Genomic DNA, 7,512 nt, shown 5'->3' with positions numbered 1-7,512 from the left:
GAACCCCTTGAACTCACAGTCCCTGAACCCATTCACCTGCTGCTTACAATCCTCCTAATTCATGTAAATCCCAGGAACTCGACCCCTGCGGACACCATAAAAACGATGCCTCCCTGACTCCATGTTGTTGTCGAGGTACTTCGATCTACGTTCCGGGCTTAGTTTCAAGGAAAGGGAAGACCTTTACATGCGTAGGACTCCCTTTGGAATAATCTGTGATGTACTCACCGCGAATGAGGTCCAGCAATAAATGAGTCTTCAACCCAACTCATTAATTATTCAAATAAAAAATAAGAAATCCTTCTTCTTTCCACCGTGTTTAGAAGCGGACATCCTAAAAGTCTTCTGGGCATGAGCAGGCTATTGACCCGTTAGGTTTTGTTGCAATAAATCTTTTAAAATATTACTTTGACTTATCAGATGCAATTTGGTGAAATAAAAAAAAAAAAAAACCTGGCCAACCACAGAATAGCATTATTCTTACGAAACAAAGTCCACACATGTGTTACTAAAAATATGTCTCTTTTCTCCCATGGTTTTGATACTTTGACATAATCAATTAATTTTGGTCAACATGTATGCCTCACACTTTATACATTCACCATAACACAATAGTCAGGTTAATTTTTGACTTAATAGACAAAGAAGACTGGTCGTAACATAAAAGTCATTGCTAATTTAACTTTCTAATAAAAAGTGAATAACATGTAATACGATCATATGTTGAAACACTTATTAACAGTATACTTTTAATGAATAATTTGTTATGTGAAATTGAAAAATTTTAAGTTTCTATCAAGGTATAAATAATTGAATTTTAATATTTAAAAGCATACACGTTGAATTTTTAATATTTTTAATCTATAATTAATTAACCCTGATTGAATGTCTGTTGGAGTTGGTTGAACCTCTAAACCGTTGAACCAGTTCCTCTCCCAGGTCATCGACCGGTTCGGTTCTCTCGACCTCCGTCTTAACTTTTTAACTGAAATAAAGGGGAAACTTTAATTTGGAGGTATTTTCAGGTTAAATATATTTCTTACTTCTCCTCTAAAGTATTCATCCGCGCACACTGTATAATTCCCAAATGAATCCCATTCATTACAAAGAGATGAGCACAAAAATCATGGAGGACAACCCCACCATGGATTACAACCTTGCATAAGTTAAGAAGGAAATTAATAGTATAACAAAACCACTGCACCACCTAAGAGCTATCCCATGACAAGTTGCAAGTACAAATTAAGCCACAAAATGCACTCCAAACTAGTTCCAAGTTATCTGCATGTAAGGCAAGGTACACCACTAAAACATAGTCTTCTATACGTGGCATTCTGCATCACAGACAGTAGAAAATAAGATTAAAAAGGACAAAGGACAATGAATATAGGACGGAAAAGTGCAACAGAAGTAATGCTTAACAGTTATCGCAACTTGATGTTACTCCAATCGGTGGGGAGAATCGACTGTAATCCAAACGCGACTAGCTAGACAAACAAACAAGGATCCATAGGCTACCAAAACAGTCACGACATCACTTATTTCCATGAAACAAACTTAATAAAGTGACAATACCTTATAATGTTAACCCATCAAAGTCTCGTTTGACTAGAGGAGAATCAAATTCGACTATACCATCGCAGGCTTATATGTCTCACATAGTAACATTTTGCGCTAATTCCTATGCAATAAACTATAAAGACCGCCCAATGCAACCAACGGCAGAACAGAAAGAATTTAAACTAAATGAATAGAAGCAGCAATGCAACTAACAAGAGAACATAAACAAAAGCCAAAGCAAATCTCCAGGACCATTTCTTCATTCGCCTTATTTCATTCTACTTTGCCATACGGTTACAGGAAAAATTGTAAAATCGCAATGCATTGTTGACTCGCAGAACTCATCTACAGGCAGAAACAAATGTGCACTTCGGTTTTACAAATCAAGTTCATCTTAATATCGAACGTGTAGTTTTGGGGCATTTGTTGAGTGATCACAAAAATGAGAAGATTAATTACCGCCAGATGGCTTCTTTTGAATAATTTTTTCCATACCAGAGGACTCAATGAATCGAATATACATTACATTATTAACCAGCAGCAATCACCTTATTGAGTAATAATCTACTAACTATAAAGCAATTATCAACTGAATTAAAGAAATTAACAACGAAACAAGCATGAGCAGAGGCAAATGGTACTAACCCTTGTCTCATGCTGCACCCCGTCTTCCCAAGGCATTCTGTACACGGGGACATACAAGAAACATAAAAAACCAAGAATCGTTGGAACTGAATACACAAATTTTACCTTACTTAACATAAAGCAAACTGCATGCTTCCAACCATACCTGGGTTACCCACTTCTCAAACAGGTCTTCATTGGTGGGCCTTGTGGGGTTAAATGCGCCTGAGCTGGCTGGTACTCCGTGAGACCCCCCTACGTGACCGGAGTAACCTTGTGAAGAAAAAAACTGTTCGATGTGTTTCCCCCCGAGAAAGATGTTGGAACCCCCACCGCCGACACCCATGTGGGGGCTGCAATACGCATGACTACACACATGCATTGACTGAGTTGAGGTCGTTACAGCACGATCTGGAACATTATGGGTGTTGTCGCCGTTCTCCGAGTGAATTCCCTGCCGAGTACAACTAGAAGTTGTTAAAAACCTGATCGCAACCCAACCATTGCTATTTACCTACATATGCATGCAATACCCTATTTGACTCTATTTCTCCCTCGTTCCTGTCATGTTGACCACCCATTGCTAAATTCATGAGTCAAAAAATGGAAAACAAAGAAGCCTCAGCTATTGCACGGCTAAAAGAACTCTTTCCCCTCCTGGCCCAAATGCAATGCAACCATACCTGATCTACACATAACACCTTACAGGAATAACTCACAACCCATTATAGCTACCCATCACATCTCCCATGTCTCTTGTGTCACCAGCACAAAAGGTGAGACGGAAATAACTACTTCACTACTCATATCAGGTATTCTCCTCACTACTAAAGAAATGTGCTACGCAGCCGATGCATTCTGCTTTTCCTAGATGATTTGAATGGATTCATGTTCATCATGTGCGTATTTCTTTAATTCTATAAACCGTACCATCATTTAATCTAAAGTTGGATGGGTCGGTACCCTAACCTCGTCGTTGTCGGCATCTTGCGTCCGCCCAGCTGCATACGGGGCACTTGGTTTCGCCGAGGAACGCTCCGCGGAACTGTGGACCGCGCAACCGTCAGTGCCAGCAACACCATGATCCTGCTGGCTCGTGCAAGTCCTCTTCGTATGACCAGGTACACCGCACGTCGTGCAACGTCGTTGCTTCATCAGCATGTCACCCTCGCTTCCGGGATGCAGCTCCTTCCCCTTCCTCGGAGCACCCTTAGTCTTCGACACCACCGGGTCCTTCAGCCCAGATAGCGACGATAAACCCGGGGGGCCTCCTAGCTTGTCGTATGCTCGTCGTTGCAATTCTTCTGCGAGACGTGCAATCCCGTCTCTAGCAATAACAAACTCATTTGCATCTTCTGCCCCGAGTTTTGCTACCACACTCATCGCCCCGCAAAGGGCCCCATATCTAAGCAAGCGTCCTTGATGGCCCTCTGTACTTTCGGGGGGTTTCGATCTCCAATCCTTTGCATCCTTGCACCATTTGCTCAAAATAAGACCGCCCGGTATTTTTTCCAAGCTCTCATACTTCATCACACAGAATATATGACTACAGGGAATCCCCTCACTATTCCACATTGAACATTCACACTCAATCCTTTCCTCGTTCGGATCATACAACACCTTGTATGTCCTATTAGGTTTCCCCATCTTCGAAAACGTGTACATACACGTCGTGCTAATGCTGTCCCTGCCCCAAAACAATAGCGTTGCCATACCCTTTATTTGTTTTTTCACTTCTCTGAAAACTGCTCGTGTATACACCTTCGAAGCAAACAGCTCGATCGAATCAAGTCCGGTCGTTAGCACAGGAGTATAATAGGTGGAATAGAATTGGGCTGTTACTTCATTATTCCGATAGTCTTTTACAACTCGATCTAAACTGTGTACAAGTTCCAAAATGCTATCAGTTGATCTAAGAAAACCCTTAACGAAAGCATTGATCCCTTCACATCTTGAGGTAGTCCTGTATCCCGCACAGAATGTGCCCCTCAGGTAGGCCATTGCCCAGCTTTCTCTACTATCGTATGTGCTCTGAATCCAGATGTTATCTTGTAGGCCAAGCGACTCAACCGCCGTCTTCCAATACTCCTCAAACTCATTGATATCCAAGTTGGCATACAGCGCCTTCTAAAAAACCTTGCGAAATTCTGTCACTTTAACCCTTTGGACGCAATTCTTCTCAAGGTGCCAACTGCACAACCTATGTTTCGCGGTCGAGATCACCTCTGCAATCGCAGCTCGCGTCGCCTTGTCCCCATCCGTGACTACTACACAAGGCTTCTTATGTCCCATCACATCCAGCAGGTTCAATAACACCCACCGGTAAGTACGAACCTCTTCATCCTCAAGAAACGCGAACCCAAAAATGGATGTTTGTTTGTGGTGATTTGACCCAGAGAATACCACCAGCGGCTTCTTGTACTTGTTAGCACGATACGTAGAATCAAAGGCCAAAACATCACCGAATAGCTGATAGTCCGCCATCATCTCCCCATCAGCCCAAAATAGGCTTCCCAGTCGATTATCCGGGGTCCGTGTATAGCGTGCCGAGGTCATCATGTCCGCGTTCGCCTTACCCTCTAAGTAACCGATAGTGGCTGCTGCATCCCCATCCGATATTCGCGCAAGCCGCTGTCTGTGAACATAATTGTACAAATTCCGTTTTGTAAACCGAAGCATACTATACCCACCAGATTGCCCTGCCATGTAAGCCATTATTTTCGAGGTTGGGATCCCAAACTGCTTGAAACTATCCACTTGTGCCTTGTCGCCTTCGCTCATCTTTCGATGACTAGGAAGGAGATTTGTAAAAATCGCTGGGGCATGCTCGTGGTTGTGTTCATCAACGATGGTTCTTAACTTTCACACACTCTTTTGCATATCGTAGTAAATCTTCAGTTTGGCCTTACAGTCTGTTCGACTCTCAGGCCTCTCCTCTCTTACTCGCTCAGGTCGATCATAGTGCTTACGATGTCTAGTACCTTGTCGATGGCAAAAAAAGTCTCTCCTTATCAAAATCCCATTGACACGACCGACATCTCCCTTCCGAACGCCAAAACCCCTGAATCTGGCGAATTCCTTGTAGGCATCATAGGCATCCTCCTCCGTACCAAACTCTCTACCCAAGAAGTCTTCCGCGGCGACTTGTCGGCTGGGACCTCCACCTTCCACATCATTAGCACCAAAAGCCCCCTCATCGTAAACAGTATCCGCTTCACACCTCTTTCCTGCTTCGGCCTCCCGTCGGGCCTCAAGGCTCTCCTCGACATCATAATCTTCGTCGCTCCCACAATATTGTGCCCAGCGATACTCCGAGCTACCCCCATCTGACTCTTCACCCTCATTGTTGAACATGCGCCTGAAATCCATCAGACACGGCTGGCCAACGTTCTATCCTAAGCACATTCAAACCAGAGAAAAGTACTTCATAATTGCACCAGGTACACATCTATAAAATTAGCCACAAATATCCATATCCAGGCAATATTCCCCGTCTAAAATAATGCATGACCACTGCTCTGAAACCCGTTTAACATACAATTCAGCAACTCGTTATACTTAAATACGACATTATTCACTGCCAACATTATAACTAACTAACTTACCCACCATATGTCTAGCGAATTCATCGACTCATTCACTACACGAAAGAAAAAAAAAACTTCTCTCGTACACATGACCAGCAACACAGAATCGCCCATCTTATCTTCTACCTATTTGACTTAAATTAGTTAACGCGTTTTCCCCTTCAACGAATCATTGAACAATAGATTCATTGGACATCAACATCATCTTGAAGGTTTTCAGGAATCCTCAAAGTCAATAACGATTCATTAGGGTGTGTGACGAACAAAAAGTCGGGGTATAATATTTAACTCACAAAGAATACTAACAATAACAATAATAATAATAATAATAATAATAATAATAATAATAATAATAATAATAATAATAATAATAATAATAATAATAATAATAATAATAATAATAACGATAATAATCGATGACCCTCGGTACGGAACATCTTAAGAAAATCTATTCTTATATTTCATCCCGATCCCGGGGAGGGATCTTCCCAAGTGAAAATTTTCAATAAATTTATTGTGTGAAAATTTTTTTATTTTCACAGTAAATCAATATAATTGACAAAAACTATGCTCAAACTTTGCACAGAAAAAAAATAAAAAATTTTAAAAAAATACAGGTAAGGTGGAAAAATTTGAGATTGTATATTTTGCTCTGTAAACAAAGTTTATATAAGTTATAACTAAAATTGTCCAAAAAATTCTAAACTAAAAAAAAAAAGCTTTGTTCTTGATATGTCAATTTTTCAATGTTAGAAAATAGAAAAAATAAAAAAAATTAAAAGATAATAAAAAAATTCAAGACATAAGAAGAGATTAAAATTCTATCTCAATTTCAAATATCTTAAGAAACAAATCCACACTTAAATGCCGAAAAACAAATAAAATTAAAAAAATTCAAGAAAACAAAAAAAAAAGAAAAAAGAAAAAGGGAGTTGAAACACTATAGTAAAAGCCTTAAAATGACCTCAAGTTCCTCTATAATGGATGAAGTAGTGAGTTGAGAGCTCATTATTGAAGACAGTTATTCTAGGTTGTAAAAGAGAAAGAAAAAGAAGACTAAGGCACAAGTTAGAGAAGTGCATCATTACTTACTCTCCTTGATTAATAACCTACTCTCTTTGATTGAAATTCCTCATTGCATATGTGCATTTACAGTTTTTTATACAATGAAACTCCTAAACTAATTAATGAAAAGCAAAAAGATAATATAACTTTTTTAATGGCAAAAGATTTTTTGTTACGACATGTGGGCCTCATTAAAAGGATGAAGACTAAAGATCACATATTCCTATAAAAATTTAAGTCAAGTATATTAGAAATACAATCACATTAGAGTTCAGAGGTTAATATCCTTGACAACTTAGAGAGTAAAAAATCATAAAAATCAATACTTTTGCCATTTCACTCGAGCCATTCATAGAACTATGAATCTTGGTAACTGATACTGTAGATTTTATTTGCTCAAAATTGAATATATTCTCAGTCTTATATTTTATTAAAGAGTCATATTAACAAAAGTAACACATACCTTAAATAATGGATATCTCAGAGTTAGCTCTAAGATAAATTTATTATTGAATAATAAACTAACAAACTAACTAAGCAGTCCAAATTTTCTATCATTTTCGACATTTTGTATCAAGAATTATAATCTCACTTCTTTAATGACATAATGACAATTACAGTTTATAATTATCAAATCAAAGAAGCATTGAACATGTAATGTAATAAAATACAAAAG

General features: G+C 39.2%; 1 pseudogene; it reads right to left on the bottom strand.

Annotated features, from left to right (window-relative positions):
* Nucleotides 1–3,120: 3,120 nt before the first annotated feature.
* On the bottom strand, nucleotides 3,121–5,553 carry LOC148578342 (protein FAR1-RELATED SEQUENCE 5-like; annotated as a pseudogene).
* Between the last annotated feature and the right edge of the window lie 1,959 nt (nucleotides 5,554–7,512).

Source organism: Arachis ipaensis, chromosome B1 (assembly GCF_059453495.1).
Source record: "Arachis ipaensis isolate K30076 ecotype BB chromosome B1, ASM5945349v1, whole genome shotgun sequence".
NCBI lineage: Eukaryota > Viridiplantae > Streptophyta > Magnoliopsida > Fabales > Fabaceae > Arachis > Arachis ipaensis.
This window is presented reverse-complemented; position numbering and strand designations above follow the sequence as displayed.